Here is an 18,373-nt window from a genome sequence, read left to right on the forward strand (position 1 = left end):
CCCAGTTGTCTCCTTCTTAGATTTGATTTCGAGTGCATCGAGCCTACCTGTGCCTAACATCTCACCACTTCATTCTATCTGCTGCGCTTCGTGCAGTAGTGTCTCGTGTTGTGATTGTAAATCTCAGCGCATCTGCACTACACGTATGTACAACCAACTAGCCATAGTGGTCGCCTTCTTAGCTTTGATTTCGAGTGCATCGAGCCTAGCTGTACCTAACATCTCACCACTTCATTCTATTTGTTTCGCTTCCTCGAGTCGTTTCTCGTGTTGTGATTGTAAAACTCGCGTGTTTTGCACTACACGTATGTCTTCTCAACTAGCCCCAGTTGTCGCCTTGTTAGCTTTGATTTCGAGTGCAACGAGCCTACCTGTACCTAACATCTCACCACTTCATTCTATTTGTTGCGCTTCCTCGAGTCGTTTCTCGTGTTGTGATTGAAAAACTCGCGTGTTTCCACTACAGCTATGTATTGCCAACTAGCCCTGGTTGTCGCATTGTTAGCTTTGAGTTCGAGTGCATCAAGCCTAGCTGTACCTAATATCTCACCACTGCATTCTATTTGCTGCGTTTCGTCAAGTCGTGTCTCGTGTTGTGATTCTAAATCTCAGTGCATCTGCACTACACATATGTATTCTCAACTAGCCCCAGTTGTCGCCTTGTTAGCTTTGATTTCGTGTGCATCGAGCCTACCTGTACCTAACATCTCACCACATCATTCTATTTGTTGCGCTTCCTAGAGTCGTTTCTCGTGTTGTGATTGTAAAACTCGCGTGTTTTGCACTACTGCTATGTATTTCCAACTAGCTCCAGCTGTCGCCTTGTTAGCTTTGATTTCGAGCCTACCTGTACCTAATATCTCACCACTTCAATCTATTTGTTGCGCATCGTCCAGTCGTGTCTCGTGTTGTGATTGTAAATCTGAGCGCATTTGCACTACACGTATGTATTCTCAACTAGCCCCAGTTGTCGCCTTGTTTGCTTTGATTCCGAGTGCATCGAGCCTACTTGTGCCTAACATCTTACCACTTGTTTCTATTTGCTGCGCTTCGTCCAGTCGTGTCTCGTGTTGTGATTGTAAATCTCAGCGCATTTGCACTGCACGTATGTATTCCCAACTAGCCCCAGGTGTCGCATTGTTAGATTAGATTTCGAGTGCATCGAGCCTACCTGTGCCTAACATCTCACCACTTCATTCTATTTGCTGCGCTTCGTACAGTAGTGTCTCGTGTTGTGATTGTAAATCTCAGCGCATCTGCACTACACGTATGTACTCCCAAATAGCCCCAGTGGTCGCCTTGTTAGCTTTGATTTCGAGTGCATCGAGCCTACCTGTACCTAACATTTCACCACATGATTCTATTTGTTGCGCTTCCTCGAGTCGTTTCTCGTGTTTTGATTGCAAAACTCGCGTGTTTCCACTACAGCTATGTATTCCCAACTAGCCCCTGTTGTCGCCTTGCTAGCTTTGATTTCGAGTGCATCGAGCCTAGCTGTACCTAACATCTCACCACTTCATTTTATTTGCTGCGCTTCCTCGAGTCGTTTCTCGTGTTGTGATTGTAAAACTCGCGTGTTTCCACTACAGCTATGTATTCCCAACTAGCCCCGGTTGTCGCCTTGTTAGATTTGATTTCGAGTGCATCGAGCCTACCTGTACCTAACATCTCACCACACCATTCTATTTGTTGCGCTTCCTAGAGTCGTTTCTCGTGTTGTGATTGTAAAACTCGCGTGTTTTCACTACTGCTATGTATTCCTAACTAGCCCCGGTTGTCGCCTTGTTAGCATTGATTTCGAGTTCATCCAGCCTACCTGTGCCTAACATCACACCACTTCATTCTATTTGCTGCGCTTCGTATAGTCGTGTCTCGTGTTGTGATTGTAAATCTCAGCGCATTTGCACTACAGGTATGTATTCCCAACAAGCCCCAGTTGTCGCCTTGTTAGCTTTGACTTCGAGCGCATCGAGCCTACCTGTGCCTAACATCTCACCACTTCATTCTATTTGTTGTGCTTCGTCCAGTCGTGTCTCGGTTTATGATTGTAAAACTCAGCACATTTGCACTACAGCAACGAATTCTCAACTAGCCCCAGCTGTCTCCTTGTTAGCTTTGATTTCGAGTGCATTGAGCCTAGCTGTACCTAACATCTCACCACTTCATTCTATTTGCTGCGCTTCGTCCAGTCGTGTCTCGTGTTGTGATTGTAAATCTCAGCGCATCTGCACTACACGTATGTATTCCCAACTAGCCCCAGTTGTCGCCTTGTTAGCTTTGATTTCTAATGCATCGAGCCTAGCTGTACCTAACATCTCACCACATCATTCTATTTGTTGCGCTTCCTCGAGTCGTTTCTCGTGTTGTGATTGTAAATCTCAGCGCATTTGCACTACACGTATGTATTCCCAACTAACCCCAGTTGTCTCCTTCTTAGATTTGATTTCGAGTGCATCGAGCCTACCTGTGCCTAACATCTCACCACTTCATTCTATTTGCTGCGCTTCGTGCAGTAGTGTCTCGTGTTGTGATTGTAAATCTCAGCGCATCTGCACTACATGTATGTACAACCAACTAGCCATAGTGGTCGCCTTGTTAGCTTTGATTTCGAGTGCATCGAGCCTAGCTGTACCTAACATCTCACCACTTCATTCTATTTGTTTCGCTTCCTTGAGTCGTTTCTCGTGTTGTGATTGTAAAACTCGCGTGTTTTGCACTACTGCTATGTATTCCCAACTAGCCCCGGTTGTCGCCTTGTTAGCTTTGATTTAGAGTGCATCGAGCCTAGCTGTACCTAACATCTCACCACTTCATTCTATTTGCTGCGCTTCGTCCAGTCGTATTTCGTGTTGTGATTGGAATTCTCAGCGCATCTGCACTACACGTATGTATTCCCAACTAGCCCCAGTTGTCGCCTTGTTAGCTTTTATTTCGAGTGCATCGAGCCTACCTGTACCTAACATGTCACCACATCATTCTTTTTGATGCGCTTCCTCGAGTCGTTTCTCGTGTTGTGATTGTAAAACTCGCGTGTTTCGAATACAGCTATGTATTCCCAACTTGGCCCGGTTTCGCCTTGTTAGCTGTTATTTCGAGTGCATCGAGCCTACCTGTACCTATATCTCACCACTTCAATCTATTTGTTGCGCTTCGTCCAGTCGTGTCTCGTGTTGTGATTGTAAATCTCAGCGCATTTGCACTACACGTATGTATTCCCAACTAGCCCCAGTTGTCTCCTTCTTAGATTTGATTTTCGAGTGCATCGAGCCTACCTGTACCTATATCTCACCACTTCAATCTATTTGTTGCGCTTCGTGCAGTCGTGTCTCGTGTTGTGATTGTAAATCTCAGCGCATTTGCACTACACGTATGTATTCCCAACTAGCCCCAGTTGTCTCCTTCTTAGATTTGATTTCGAGTTTGTCGAGCCTAGCTGTACCTAACATCTCACCACTTCATTCTATTTGTTGCGCTTCCTCGAGTCGTTTCTCGTGTTGTGATTGTAAAACTCGCGTGTTTTGCACTACTGCTATGTATTCCCAACTAGCCCCAGGTGTCGCATTGTTAGATTTGATTTCGAGTGCATCGAGCCTACCTGTACCTAACATCTCACCACTTCATTCTATTTGTTGCGCTTCCTCGAGTCGTTTCTCGTGTTGTGATTGTAAAACTCGCGTGTTTCCACTACAGCTATGTATTCCCAACCAGCCCCGGTTGTCGCCTTGTTAGCTTTGAGTTCGAGTGCATCAAGCCTAGCTGTACCTAATATCTCACCACTGCATTCTGCTGCGTTTCGTCAAGTCGTGTCTCGTGTTGTGATTGTAAATCTCAGTGCATCTGCACTACACATATGTATTCTCAACTAGCCCCAGTTGTCGCCTTGTTAGCTTTGATTTCGAGTGCATCGAGCCTACCTGTACCTAACATCTCACCACTTCATTCTATTTGTTGCGCTTCCTCGAGTCGTTTCTCGTGTTGTGATTGTAAAACTCGCGTGTTTTGCACTACTGCTATGTATTCCCAACTAGCCCCAGGTGTCGCATTGTTAGATTAGATTTCGAGTGCATCGAGCCTACCTGTGCCTAACATCTCACCACTTCATTCTATTTGCTGCGCTTCGTACAGTAGTGTCTCGTGCTGTGATTGTAAATCTCAGCGCATCTGCACTACACGTATGTACTCCCAACTAGCCCCAGTGGTCGCCTTGTTAGCTTTGATTTCGAGTGCATCGAGCCTACCTGTACCTAACATCTCACCACATGATTCTATTTGTTGCGCTTCCTCGAGTCGTTTCTCGTGTTTTGATTGCAAAACTCGCGTGTTTCCACTACAGCTATGTATTCCCAACTAGCCCCGGTTGTCGCCTTGCTACCTTTGATTTCGAGTGCATCGAGCCTAGCTGTACCTAACATCTCACCACTTCATTCTATTTGCTGCGCTTCCTCGAGTCGTTTCTCGTGTTGTGATTGTAAAACTCGCGTGTTTCCACTACAGCTATGTATTCCCAACTAGCGCCGGTTGTCGCCTTGTTAGATTTGATTTCGAGCGCATCGAGCCTACCTGTGCCTAACATCTCACCACTTCATTCTATTTGTTGTGCTTCGTCCAGTCGTGTCTCGGTTTGTGATTGTAAAACTCAGCGCATTTGCACTACAGCAACGAATTCTCAACTAGCCCCAGCTGTCGCCTTGTTAGCTTTGATTTCGAGTGCATTGAGCCTAGCTGTACCTAACATCTCACCACTTCATTCTATTTGCTGCGCTTCGTCCAGTCGTGTCTCGTGTTGTGATTGTAAATCTCAGCGCATCTGCACTACACGTATGTATTCCCAACTAGCCCCAGTTGTCGCCTTGTTAGCTTTGATTTCTAATGCATCGAGCCTAGCTGTACCTAACATCTCACCACAACATTCTATTTGTTGCGCTTCCTCGAGTCGTTTCTCGTGTTGTGATTGTAAATCTCAGCGCATTTGCACTACACGTATGTATTCCCAACTAACCCCAGTTGTCTCCTTCTTAGATTTGATTTCGAGTGCATCGAGCCTACCTGTGCCTTACATCTCACCACTTCATTCTATTTGCTGCGCTTCGTGCAGTAGTGTCTCGTGTTGTGATTGTAAATCTCAGCGCATCTGCACTACACGTATGTACAACCAACTAGGCACGGTTGTCGCCTTGTTAGCTTTGATTTAGAGTGCATCGAGCCTAGCTGTACCTAACATCTCACCACTTCATTCTATTTGCTGCGCTTCGTCCAGTCGTGTTTCGTGTTGTGATTGGAAATCTCAGCGCATCTGCACTACACGTATGTATTCCCAACTAGCCCCAGTTGTCGCCTTGTTAGCTTTTATTTCGAGTGCATCGAGCCTACCTGTACCTAACATGTCACCACATCATTCTATTTGTTGCGCTTCCTCGAGTCGTTTCTCGTGTTGTGATTGTAAAACTCGCGTGTTTCGACTACAGCTATGTATTCCCAACTTGGCCCGGTTTCGCCTTGTTAGCTTTGATTTCGAGTGTATCGAGCCTAGCTGTACCTAACATCTCACCACTTCATTCTATTTGCTGCGCTTCGTCCAGTCGTGTTTCGTGTTGTGATTGGAATTCTCAGCGCATCTGCACTACACGTATGTATTCCCAACTAGCCCCAGTTGTCGCCTTGTTAGCTTTTATTTCGAGTGCATCGAGCCTACCTGTACCTAACATGTCACCACATCATTCTATTTGTTTCGCTTCCTCGAGTCGTTTCTCGTGTTGTGATTGTAAAACTCGCGTGTTTCCACTACAGCTATGTATTCCCAACTAGCCCCGATTGTCGCCTTGTTCGCTTTGATTTCGAGTGCATCGAGCCTAGCTGTACCTAACATCTCACCACTTCAATCTATTTGCTGCGCTTCGTACAGTCGTGTCTCGTGGTGTGATTGTAAATCTCAGCGCACAATCACTACACGTATGTATTCCCAACTAGCCCCAGTTGTCGCCTTGTTAGCTTTGATTTCGAGTGCATGGAGCCTACCTGTACCTAACATCTCACCACATGGTTATATATGCCGCATTTCCTCGAGTCGTTTCTCGTGTTGTGATTGTAAAACTCGCGTGTTTCCACTACAGCTATGTATTCCCAACTAGGCCCGGTTGTCGCCTTGTTAGCTTTGATTTTGAGTGTATCGAGCCTAGCTGTTCCTAACATCTCACCACTTCATTGTATTTGCTGCGGTTCGTCCAGTCGTGTCTCGTGTTGTGATTGTAAATCTCAGCGCATTTGCACTACAGCTATGTATTCCCAACTAGCCCCGGTTGTCGCCTTGTTAGCTTTGATTTCGAGTGCATCGAGCCTACCTGTACCTAATATCTCGCCACTTCAATCTATTTGCTGCGCTTCGTACAGTCGTGTCTCGTGGTGTGATTGTAAATCTCAGCGCAATATCACTACACGTATGTATTCCCAACTAGCCCCAGTTGTCGCCTTGTTAGCTTTGATTTCGAGTGCATCGAGCCTACCTGTACCTAACATCTCACCACAAGGTTATATATGTTGCACTTCCTCGAGTCGTTTCTCGTGTTGTGATTGTAAAAGTCGCGTGTTTCCACTACAGCTATGTATTCCCAACTAGGCCCGGTTGTCGCCTTGTTAGCTTTGATTTCGAGTGCATCGAGCCTAACTGTTCCTAACATCTCTCCATTCCATTCTATTTGCTGCGCTTCGTCCAGTCGTGTCTCGTGTTGTGATTTTAAATCTGAGCGCATCTGCACTACACGTATGTATTCCCAACCAGCCCCAGTTGTCGCCTTCTTAGATTTGATTTCGAGTGCATCGAGCCTACCTGTACCTATATCTCACCACTTCAATCTATTTGTTGCGCTTCGTCCAGTCGTGTCTCGTGTTGTGATTGTAAATCTCAGCGCATTTGCACTACACGTATGTATTCCCAAATAGCCCCAGTTATCTCCTTCTTAGATTTGATTTCGAGTTTGTCGAGCCTAGCTGTACCTAACATCTCACCACTTCATTCTATTTGTTGCGCTTCCTCGAGTCGTTTCTCGTGTTGTGATTGTAAAACTCGCGTGTTTCCACTACAGCTATGTATTCCCAACCATCCCCGGTTGTCGCCTTGTTAGCTTTGAGTTCGAGTGCATCAAGCCTAGCTGTACCTAATATCTCACCACTGCATTCTGCTGCGTTTCGTCAAGTCGTGTCTCGTGTTGTGATTGTAAATCTCAGTGCATCTGCACTACACATATGTATTCTCAGCTAGCCACAGTTGTCGCCTTGTTAGCTTTGATTTCGAGTGCATCGAGCCTACCTGTACTTAACATCTCACCACATCATTCTATTTGTTGCGCTTCCTCGAGTCGTTTCTCGTGTTGTGATTGTAAAACTCGCGTGTTTTGCACTACTGCTATGTATTTCCAACTAGCTCCAGCTGTCGCCTTGTTAGCTTTGATTTCGAGCCTACCTGTACCTAATATCTCACCACTTCAATCTATTTGTTGCGCATCGTCCAGTCGTGTCTCGTGTTGTGATTGTAAATCTCAGCGCATTTGCACTACACGTATGTATTCTCAACTAGCCCCAGTTGTCGCCTTGTTTGCTTTGATTCCGAGTGCATCGAGCCTACTTGTGCCTAACATCTTACCACTTCATTCTATCTGCTGCGCTTCGTCCAGTCGTGTCTCGTGTTGTGATTGTAAATCTCAGCGCATCTGCACTACACGTATGTATTCCCAACTAGCCCCAGTTGTCGCCTTGTTAGCTTTGATTTCGAGTGCATCGAGCCAACCTGTACCTAACATCTCACCACATCGTTCTATTTGTTGCGCTTCCTCGAGTCGTTTCTCGTGTTGTGATTGTAAAACTCGCGTGTTTCCACTACAGCTATGTATTCCCAACTAGCCCCGGTTCTCGCCTTGTTAGCTTTGATTTCGAGTGCATCGAGCCTACCTGTACCTAACATCTCACCACTTCATTGTATTTGCTGCGGTTCGTCCAGTCGTGTCTCGTGGTGTGATTGTAAATCTCAGCGAACAATCACTACACGTATGTATTCCCAACTAGCCCCAGTTGTCGCCTTGTTAGCTTTGATTTCGAGTGCATCGAGCCTACCTGTACCTAACATCTCACCACATGGTTATATATGTTGCACTTCCTCGAGTCGTTTCTCGTGTTGTGATTGTAAAACTCGCGTGTTTCCACTACAGCTATGTATTCCCAACTAGGCCCGGTTGTCGCCTTGTTAGCTTTGATTTCGAGTGCATCGATCCTAGCTGTACCTAACATCTCACCACTTCATTCTATTTGCTGCGCTTTGTCCCGTTGTGTCTCGTGTTGTGATTGTAAATCTCAGCGCATCTGCACTACACGTATGTATTCCCAACTAGCCCCAGTTGTCTCCTTCTTAGATTTGATTTCGAGTGCATCGAGCCTACTTGTGCCTAACATCTTACCACTTGTTTCTATTTCCTGCGCTTCGTCCAGTCGTGTCTCGTGTTGTGATTGTAAATCTCAGCGCATTTGCACTACACGTATGTATTCCCAACTAGCCCCAGGTGTCGCATTGTTAGATTTGATTTCGAGCGCATCGAGCCTACCTGTGCCTAACATCTCACCACTTCATTCTATTTTCTGCGCTTCGTGCAGTAGTGTCTCGTGTTGTGATTGTAAATCTCAGCGAATCTGCACTACACGTATGTACTCACAACTAGCCCCAGGGGTCGCCTTGTTTGCTTTGATTCCGAGTGCATCGAGCCTACTTGTGCCTAACATCTTACCACTTGTTTCTATTCCTGCGCTTCGTCCAGTCGTGTCTCGTGTTGTGATTGTAAATCTCAGCGCATTTGCACTACACGTATGTATTCCCAACTAGCCCCAGGTGTCGCATTGTAAGACTTGATTTCGAGTGCATCGAGCCTACCTGTGCCTAACATCTCACCACTTCATTCTATTTGCTGCGCTTCGCGCAGTAGTGTCTCGTGTTGTGATTGTAAATCTCAGCGAATCTGCACTGCACGTATGTACTCATATCTAGCCACAGGGGTCGCCTTGTTGCTTTGATTCCGAGTGCATCGAGCCTACTTGTGCCTAACATCTTACCACTTGTTTCTATTTCCTGCGCTTCGTCCAGTCGTGTCTCGTGTTGTGATTGTAAATCTCAGCGCATTTGCACTACACGTATGTATTCCCAACTAGCCCCAGGTGTCCGCATTGTAAGACTTGATTTCGAGTGCATCGAGCCTACCTGTGCCTAACATCTCACCACTTCATTCTATTTGCTGCGCTTCGCGCAGTAGTGTCTCGTGTTGTGATTGTAAATCTCAGCGAATCTGCACTACACGTATGTACTCATATCTAGCCACAGTTGTCACCTTGTGATCTTTGATTTCGAGCGCATCGAGCCTACCTGTGCCTAACATCTCACCACTTCAATCTATTTGTTGCGCTTCGTCCAGTCGTGTCTCGTGTTGTGATTTTAAATCTCAGCGCATTTGCACTACAGCTATGTATTCCCAACTAGCCCCGGTTGTCGCCTTGTTAGCTTTGATTTCGAGTGCATCGAGCCTAACTGTACCTAACATCTCTCCACTCCATTCTATTTGCTGCGCTTCGTCCAGTCGTGTCTCGTGTTGTGATTGTAAATCTGAGCGCATCTGCACTACACGTATGTATTCCCAACCAGCCCCAGTTGTCGCCTTGTTAGCTTTGATTTCGAGTGCGTCGAGCCTACCTGTACCTAACATCTCACCACTTCAATTGTATTTGCTGCGGTTCGTCCAGTCGTGTCTCGTGTTGTGATTGTAAATCTCAGCGCATTTGCACTACACGTATGTATTCCCAACTAGCCCCAGTTGTCTCCTTCTTAGATTTGATTTCGAGTGAATCGAGCCTACCTGTACCTATATCTCACCACTTCAATCTATTTGTTGCGCTTCGTCCAGTCGTGTCTCGTGTTGTGATTGTAAATCTCAGCGCATTTGCACTACACGTATGTATTCCCAACTAGCCCCAGTTGTCTCCTTCTTAGATTTGATTTCGAGTGCATCGAGCCTACCTGTGCCTAACATCTCACCACTTCATTCTATCTGCTGCGCTTCGTGCAGTAGTGTCTCGTGTTGTGATTGTAAATCTCAGCGCATCTGCACTACACGTATGTACAACCAACTAGCCATAGTGGTCGCCTTCTTAGCTTTGATTTCGAGTGCATCGAGCCTAGCTGTACCTAACATCTCACCACTTCATTCTATTTGTTTCGCTTCCTCGAGTCGTTTCTCGTGTTGTGATTGTAAAACTCGCGTGTTTTGCACTACACGTATGTCTTCTCAACTAGCCCCAGTTGTCGCCTTGTTAGCTTTGATTTCGAGTGCAACGAGCCTACCTGTAACTAACATCTCACCACTTCATTCTATTTGTTGCGTTTCGTCAAGTCGTGTCTCGTGTTGTGATTGTAAATCTCAGTGCATCTGCACTACACATATGTATTCTCAACTAGCCCCAGTTGTCGCCTTGTTAGCTTTGATTTCGAGTGTATCGAGCCTACCTGTACCTAACATCTCACCACATCATTCTATTTGTTGCGCTTCCTCGAGTCGTTTCTCGTGTTGTGATTGTAAAACTCGCGTGTTTTGCACTACTGCTATGTATTTCCAACTAGCTCCAGCTGTCGCCTTGTTAGCTTTGATTTCGAGCCTACCTGTACCTAATATCTCACCACTTCAATCTATTTGTTGCGCATCGTCCAGTCGTGTCTCGTGTTGTGATTGTAAATCTCAGCGCATTTGCACTACACGTATGTATTCTCAACTAGCCCCAGTTGTCGCCTTGTTTGCTTTGATTCCGAGTGCATCGAGCCTACTTGTGCCTAACATCTTACCACTTGTTTCTATTTGCTGCGCTTCGTCCAGTCGTGTCTCGTGTTGTGATTGTAAATCTCAGCGCATTTGCACTGCACGTATGTATTCCCAAATAGCCCCAGGTGTCGCATTGTTAGATTAGATTTCGAGTGCATCGAGCCTTCCTGTGCCTAACATCTCACCACTTCATTCTATTTGCAGCGCTTCGTACAGTAGTGTCTCGTGTTGTGATTGTAAATCTCAGCGCATCTGCACTACACGTATGTACTCCCAACTAGCCCCAGTGGTCGCCTTGTTAGCTTTGATTTCGAGTGCATCGAGCCTACCTGTACCTAACATTTCACCACATGATTCTATTTGTTGCGCTTCCTCGAGTCGTTTCTCGTGTTTTGATTGCAAACTCGCGTGTTTCCACTACAGCTATGTATTCCCAACTAGCCCCTGTTGTCGCCTTGCTAGCTTTGATTTCGAGTGCATCGAGCCTAGCTGTACCTAACATCCCACCACTTCATTCTATTTGCTGCGCTTCCTCGAGTCGTTTCTCGTGTTGTGATTGTAAAACTCGCGTGTTTCCACTACAGCTATGTATTCCCAACTAGCCCCGGTTGTCGCCTTGTTAGATTTGATTTCGAGTGCATCGAGCCTACCTGTACCTAACATCTCACCACACCATTCTATTTGTTGCGCTTCCTAGAGTCGTTTCTCGTGTTGTGATTGTAAAACTCGCGTGTTTTCACTACTGCTATGTATTCCCAACTAGCCCCGGTTGTCGCCTTGTTAGCATTGATTTCGAGTTCATCCAGCCTACCTGTGCCTAACATCACACCACTTCATTCTATTTGCTGCGCTTCGTATAGTCGTGTATCGTGTTGTGATTGTAAATCTCAGCGCATTTGCACTACAGGTATGTATTCCCAACAAGCCCCAGTTGTCGCCTTGTTAGCTTTGACTTCGAGCGCATCGAGCCTACCTGTGCCTAACATCTCACCACTTCATTCTATTTGTTGTGCTTCGTCCAGTCGTGTCTCGGTTTGTGATTGTAAAACTCAGCACATTTGCACTACAGCAACGAATTCTCAACTAGCCCCAGCTGTCTCCTTGTTAGCTTTGATTTCGAGTGCATTGAGCCTAGCTGTACCTAACATCTCACCACTTCATTCTATTTGCTGCGCTTCGTCCAGTCGTGTCTCGTGTTGTGATTGTAAATCTCAGCGCATCTGCACTACACTTATGTATTCCCAACTAGCCCCAGTTGTCGCCTTGTTAGCTTTGATTTCTAATGCATCGAGCCTAGCTGTACCTAACATCTCACCACATCATTCTATTTGTTGCGCTTCGTGCAGTAGTGTCTCGTGTTGTGATTGTAAATCTCAGCGCATCTGCACTACATGTATGTACAACCAACTAGCCATAGTGGTCGCCTTGTTAGCTTTGATTTCGAGTGCATCGAGCCTAGCTGTACCTAACATCTCACCACTTCATTCTATTTGTTTCGCTTCGTCCAGTCGTGTTTCGTGTTGTGATTGGAATTCTCAGCGCATCTGCACTACACGTATGTATTCCCAACTAGCCCCAGTTGTCGCCTTGTTAGCTTTTATTTCGAGTGCATCGAGCCTACCTGTACCTAACATGTCACCACATCATTCTTTTTGATGCGCTTCCTCGAGTCGTTTCTCGTGTTGTGATTGTAAAACTCGCGTGTTTCGAATACAGCTATGTATTCCCAACTTGGCCCGGTTTCGCCTTGTTAGCTGTTATTTCGAGTGCATCGAGCCTACCTGTGCCTAACATCTCACCACTTCATTCTATTTGTTGCGCTTCCTCGAGTCGTTTCTCGTGTTGTGATTGTAAAACTCGCGTGTTTCCACTACTGCTATGTATTCCCAACTAGCCCCGGTTGTCGCCTTGTTCGCTTTGATTTCGAGTGCATCGAGCCTAGCTGTACCTAACATCTCACCACTTCATTCTATTTGCTGCGCTTCGTCCAGTCGTGTTTCGTGTTGTGATTGGAATTCTTAGCGCATCTGCACTACACGTATGTATTCCCAACTAGCCCCAGTTGTCGCCTTGTTAGCTTTTATTTCGAGTGCATCGAGCCTACCTGTACCTAACATGTCACCACATCATTCTATTTGTTTCGCTTCCTCGAGTCGTTTCTCGTGTTGTGATTGTAAAACAACGCGTGTTTCCACTACAGCTATGTATTCCCAACTAGCCCCGGTTGTCGCCTTGTTCGCTTTGATTTCGAGTGCATCGAGCCTAGCTGTACCTAACATCTCACCACTTCAATCTATTTGCTGCGCTTCGTACAGTCGTGTCTCGTGGTGTGATTGTAAATCTCAGCGCGCAATCACTACACGTATGTATTCCCAACTAGCCCCAGTTGTCGCCTTGTTAGCTTTGATTTCGAGTGCATCGAGCCTACCTGTACCTAACATCTCACCACATGGTTATATATGCCGCATTTCCTCGAGTCGTTTCTCGTGTTGTGATTGTAAAACTCGCGTGTTTCCACTACAGCTATGTATTCCCAACTAGGCCCGGTTGTCGCCTTGTTAGCTTTGATTTTGAGTGTATCGAGCCTAGCTGTTCCTAACATCTCAACACTTCATTGTATTTGCTGCGGTTCGTCCAGTCGTGTCTCGTGTTGTGATTTTAAATCTGAGCGCATCTGCACTACACGTATGTATTCCCAACCAGCCCCAGTTGTCGCCTTCTTAGATTTGATTTCGAGTGCATCGAGCCTACCTGTACCTATATCTCACCACTTCAATCTATTTGTTGCGCTTCGTCCAGTCGTGTCTCGTGTTGTGATTGTAAATCTCAGCGCATTTGCACTACACGTATGCATTCCCAACTAGCCCCAGTTGTCTCCTTCTTAGATTTGATTTTCGAGTGCATCGAGCCTACCTGTACCTATATCTCACCACTTCAATCTATTTGTTGCGCTTCGTCCAGTCGTGTCTCGTGTTGTGATTGTAAATCTCAGCGCATTTGCACTACACGTATGTATTCCCAACTAGCCCCAGTTGTCTCCTTCTTAGATTTGATTTCGAGTTTGTCGAGCCTAGCTGTACCTAACATCTCACCACTTCATTCTATTTGTTGCGCTTCCTCGAGTCGTTTCTCGTGTTGTGATTGTAACACTCGCGTGTTTTGCACTACTGCTATGTATTCCCAACTAGCCCCAGGTGTCGCATTGTTAGATTTGATTTCGAGTGCATCGAGCCTACCTGTACCTAACATCTCACCACTTCATTCTATTTGTTGCGCTTCCTCGAGTCGTTTCTCGTGTTGTGATTGTAAAACTCGCGTGTTTCCACTACAGCTATGTATTCCCAACCAGCCCCGGTTGTCGCCTTGTTAGCTTTGAGTTCGAGTGCATCAAGCCTAGCTGTACCTAATATCTCACCACTGCATTCTGCTGCGTTTCGTCAAGTCGTGTCTCGTGTTGTGATTGTAAATCTCAGTGCATCTGCACTACACATATGTATTCTCAACTAGCCCCAGTTGTCGCCTTGTTAGCTTTGATTTCGAGTGCATCGAGCCTACCTGTACCTAACATCTCACCACTTCATTCTATTTGTTGCGCTTCCTCGAGTCGTTTCTCGTGTTGTGATTGAAAAACTCGCGTGTTTCCACTACAGCTATGTATTGCCAACTAGCCCTGGTTGTCGCATTGTTAGCTTTGAGTTCGAGTGCATCAAGCCTAGCTGTACCTAATATCTCACCACTGCATTCTATTTGCTGCGTTTTGTCAAGTCGTGTCTCGTGTTGTGATTGTAAATCTCAGTGCATCTGCACTACACATATGTATTCTCAACTAGCCACAGTTGTCGCCTTGTTAGCTTTGATTTCGAGTGCATCGAGCCTACCTGTACTTAACATTTCACCACATCATTCTATTTGTTGCGCTTCCTCGAGTCGTTTCTCGTGTTGTGATTGTAAAACTCGCGTGTTTTGCACTACTGCTATGTATTTCCAACTAGCTCCAGCTGTCGCCTTGTTAGCTTTGATTTCGAGCCTACCTGTACCTAATATCTCACCACTTCAATCTATTTGTTGCGCATCGTCCAGTCGTGTCTCGTGTTGTGATTGTAAATCTCAGCGCATTTGCACTACACGTATGTATTCTCAACTAGCCCCAGTTGTTGCCTTGTTTGCTTTGATTCCGAGTGCATCGAGCCTACTTGTGCCTAACATCTTACCACTTCATTCTATCTGCTGCGCTTCGTCCAGTCGTGTCTCGTGTTGTGATTGTAAATCTCAGCGCATCTGCACTACACGTATGTATTCCCAACTAGCCCCAGTTGTCGCCTTGGTAGCTTTGATTTCGAGTGCATCGAGCCTACCTGTACCTAACATCTCACCACATCGTTCTATTTGTTGCGCTTCCTCGAGTCGTTTCTCGTGTTGTGATTGTAAAACTCGCGTGTTTCCACTACAGCTATGTATTCCCAACTAGCCCCGGTTCTCGCCTTGTTAGCTTTGATTTCGAGTGCATCGAGCCTACCTGTACCTAACATCTCACCACTTCATTGTATTTGCTGCGGTTCGTCCAGTCGTGTCTCGTGGTGTGATTGTAAATCTCAGCGCACAATCACTACACGTATGTATTCCCAACTAGCCCCAGTTGTCGCCTTGTTAGCTTTGATTTCGAGTGCATCGAGCCTACCTGTACCTAACATCTCACCACATGGTTATATATATTGCACTTCCTCGAGTCGTTTCTCGTGTTGTGATTGTAAAACTCGCGTGTTTCCACTACAGCTATGTATTCCCAACTAGGCCCGGTTGTCGCCTTGTTAGCTTTGATTTCGAGTGCATCGATCCTAGCTGTACCTAACATCTCACCACTTCATTCTATTTGCTGCGCTTTGTCCCGTCGTGTCTCGTGTTGTGATTGTAAATCTCAGCGCATCTGCACTACACGTATGTATTCCCAACTAGCCCCAGTTGTCTCCTTCTTAGATTTGATTTCGAGTGCATCGAGCCTACTTGTGCCTAACATCTTACCACTTGTTTCTATTTCCTGCGCTTCGTCCAGTCGTGTCTCGTGTTGTGATTGTAAATCTCAGCGCATTTGCACTACACGTATGTATTCCCAACTAGCCCCAGGTGTCGCATTGTTAGATTTGATTTCGAGCGTATCGAGCCTACCTGTGCCTAACATCTCACCACTTCATTCTATTTTCTGCGCTTCGTGCAGTAGTGTCTCGTGTTGTGATTGTAAATCTCAGCGAATCTGCACTACACGTATGTACTCACAACTAGCCCCAGGGGTCGCCTTGTTTGCTTTGATTCCGAGTGCATCGAGCCTACTTGTGCCTAACATCTTACCACTTGTTTCTATTTCCTGCGCTTCGTCCAGTCGTGTCTCGTGTTGTGATTGTAAATCTCAGCGCATTTGCACTACACGTATGTATTCCCAACTAGCCCCATGTGTCGCATTGTAAGACTTGATATCGAGTGCATCGAGCCTACCTGTGCCTAACATCTCACCACTTCATTCTATTTGCTGCGCTTCGCGCAGTAGTGTCTCGTGTTGTGATTGTAAATCTCAGTGAATCTGCACTACACGTATGTACTCATAACTAGCCACAGTTGTCACCTTGTGATCTTTGATTTCGAGCGCATCGAGCCTACCTGTGCCTAACACCTCACCACTTCAATCTATTTGTTGCGCTTCGTCCAGTCGTGTCTCGTGTTGTGATTTTAAATCTCAGCGCATTTGCACTACAGCTATGTATTCCCAACTAGCCCCGGTTGTCGCCTTGTTAGCTTTGATTTCGAGTGCATCGAGCCTAACTGTACCTAACATCTCTCCACTCCATTCTATTTGCTGCGCTTCGTCCAGTCGTGTCTCGTGTTGTGATTGTAAATCTGAGCGCATCTGCACTACACGTATGTATTCCCAACCAGCCCCAGTTGTCGCCTTGTTAGCTTTGATTTCGAGTGCGTCGAGCCTACCTGTACCTAACATCTCACCACTTCATTGTATTTGCTGCGGTTCGTCCAGTCGTGTCTCGTGTTGTGATTGTAAATCTCAGCGCATTTGCACTACACGTATGTATTCCCAACTAGCCCCAGTTGTCTCCTTCTTAGATTTGATTTCGAGTGAATCGAGCCTACCTGTACCTATATCTCACCACTTCAATCTATTTGTTGCGCTTCGTCCAGTCGTGCCTCGTGTTGTGATTGTAAATCTCAGCGCATTTGCACTACACGTATGTATTCCCAACTAGCCCCAGTTGTCTCCTTCTTAGATTTGATTTCGAGTGCATCGAGCCTACCTGTGCCTAACATCTCACCACTTCATTCTATCTGCTGCGCTTCGTGCAGTAGTGTCTCGTGTTGTGATTGTAAATCTCAGCGCATCTGCACTACATGTATGTACAACCAACTAGCCATAGTGGTCGCCTTGTTAGCTTTGATTTCGAGTGCATCGAGCCTAGCTGTACCTAACATCTCACCACTTCATTCTATTTGTTTCGCTTCCTCGAGTCGTTTCTCGTGTTGTGATTGTAAAACTCGCGTGTTTTGCACTACACGTATGTCTTCTCAACTAGCCCCAGTTGTCGCCTTGTTAGCTTTGATTTCGAGTGCAACGAGCCTACCTGTACCTAACATCTCACCACTTCATTCTATTTGTTGCGCTTCCTCGAGTCGTTTCTCGTGTTGTGATTGAAAAACTCGCGTGTTTCCACTACAGCTATGTATTGCCAACTAGCCCTGGTTGTCGCATTGTTAGCTTTGAGTTCGAGTGCATCAAGCCTAGCTGTACCTAATATCTCACCACTGCATTCTATTTGCTGCGTTTCGTCAAGTCGTGTCTCGTGTTGTGATTGTAAATCTCAGTGCATCTGCACTACACATATGTATTCTCAACTAGCCCCAGTTGTCGCCTTGTTAGCTTTGATTTCGAGTGCATCGAGCCTACCTGTACCTAACATCTCACCACATCATTCTATTTGTTGCGCTTCCTCGAGTCGTTTCTCGTGTTGTGATTGTAAAACTCGTGTGTTTTGCACTACTGCTATGTATTTCCAACTAGCTCCAGCTGTCGCCTTGTTAGCTTTGATTTTGAGCCTACCTGTACCTAATATCTCACCACTTCAATCTATTTGTTGCGCATCGTCCAGTCGTGTCTCGTGTTGTGATTGTAAATCTCAGCGCATTTGCACTACACGTATGTATTCTCAACTAGCCCCAGTTGTCGCCTTGTTTGCTTTGATTCCGAGTGCATCGAGCCTACTTGTGCCTAACATCTTACCACTTGTTTCTATTTGCTGCGCTTCGTCCAGTCGTGTCTCGTGTTGTGATTGTAAATCTCAGCGCATTTGCACTGCACGTATGTATTCCCAACTAGCCCCAGGTGTCGCATTGTTAGATTAGATTTCGAGTGCATCGAGCCTACCTGTGCCTAACATCTCACCACTTCATTCTATTTGCTGCGCTTCGTACAGTAGTGTCTCGTGTTGTGATTGTAAATCTCAGCGCATCTGCACTACACGTATGTACTCCCAACT

This window comes from Amblyomma americanum, chromosome 1 (genome assembly GCF_052857255.1).
Source record: "Amblyomma americanum isolate KBUSLIRL-KWMA chromosome 1, ASM5285725v1, whole genome shotgun sequence".
In the NCBI taxonomy this organism is placed as follows: domain Eukaryota; kingdom Metazoa; phylum Arthropoda; class Arachnida; order Ixodida; family Ixodidae; genus Amblyomma; species Amblyomma americanum.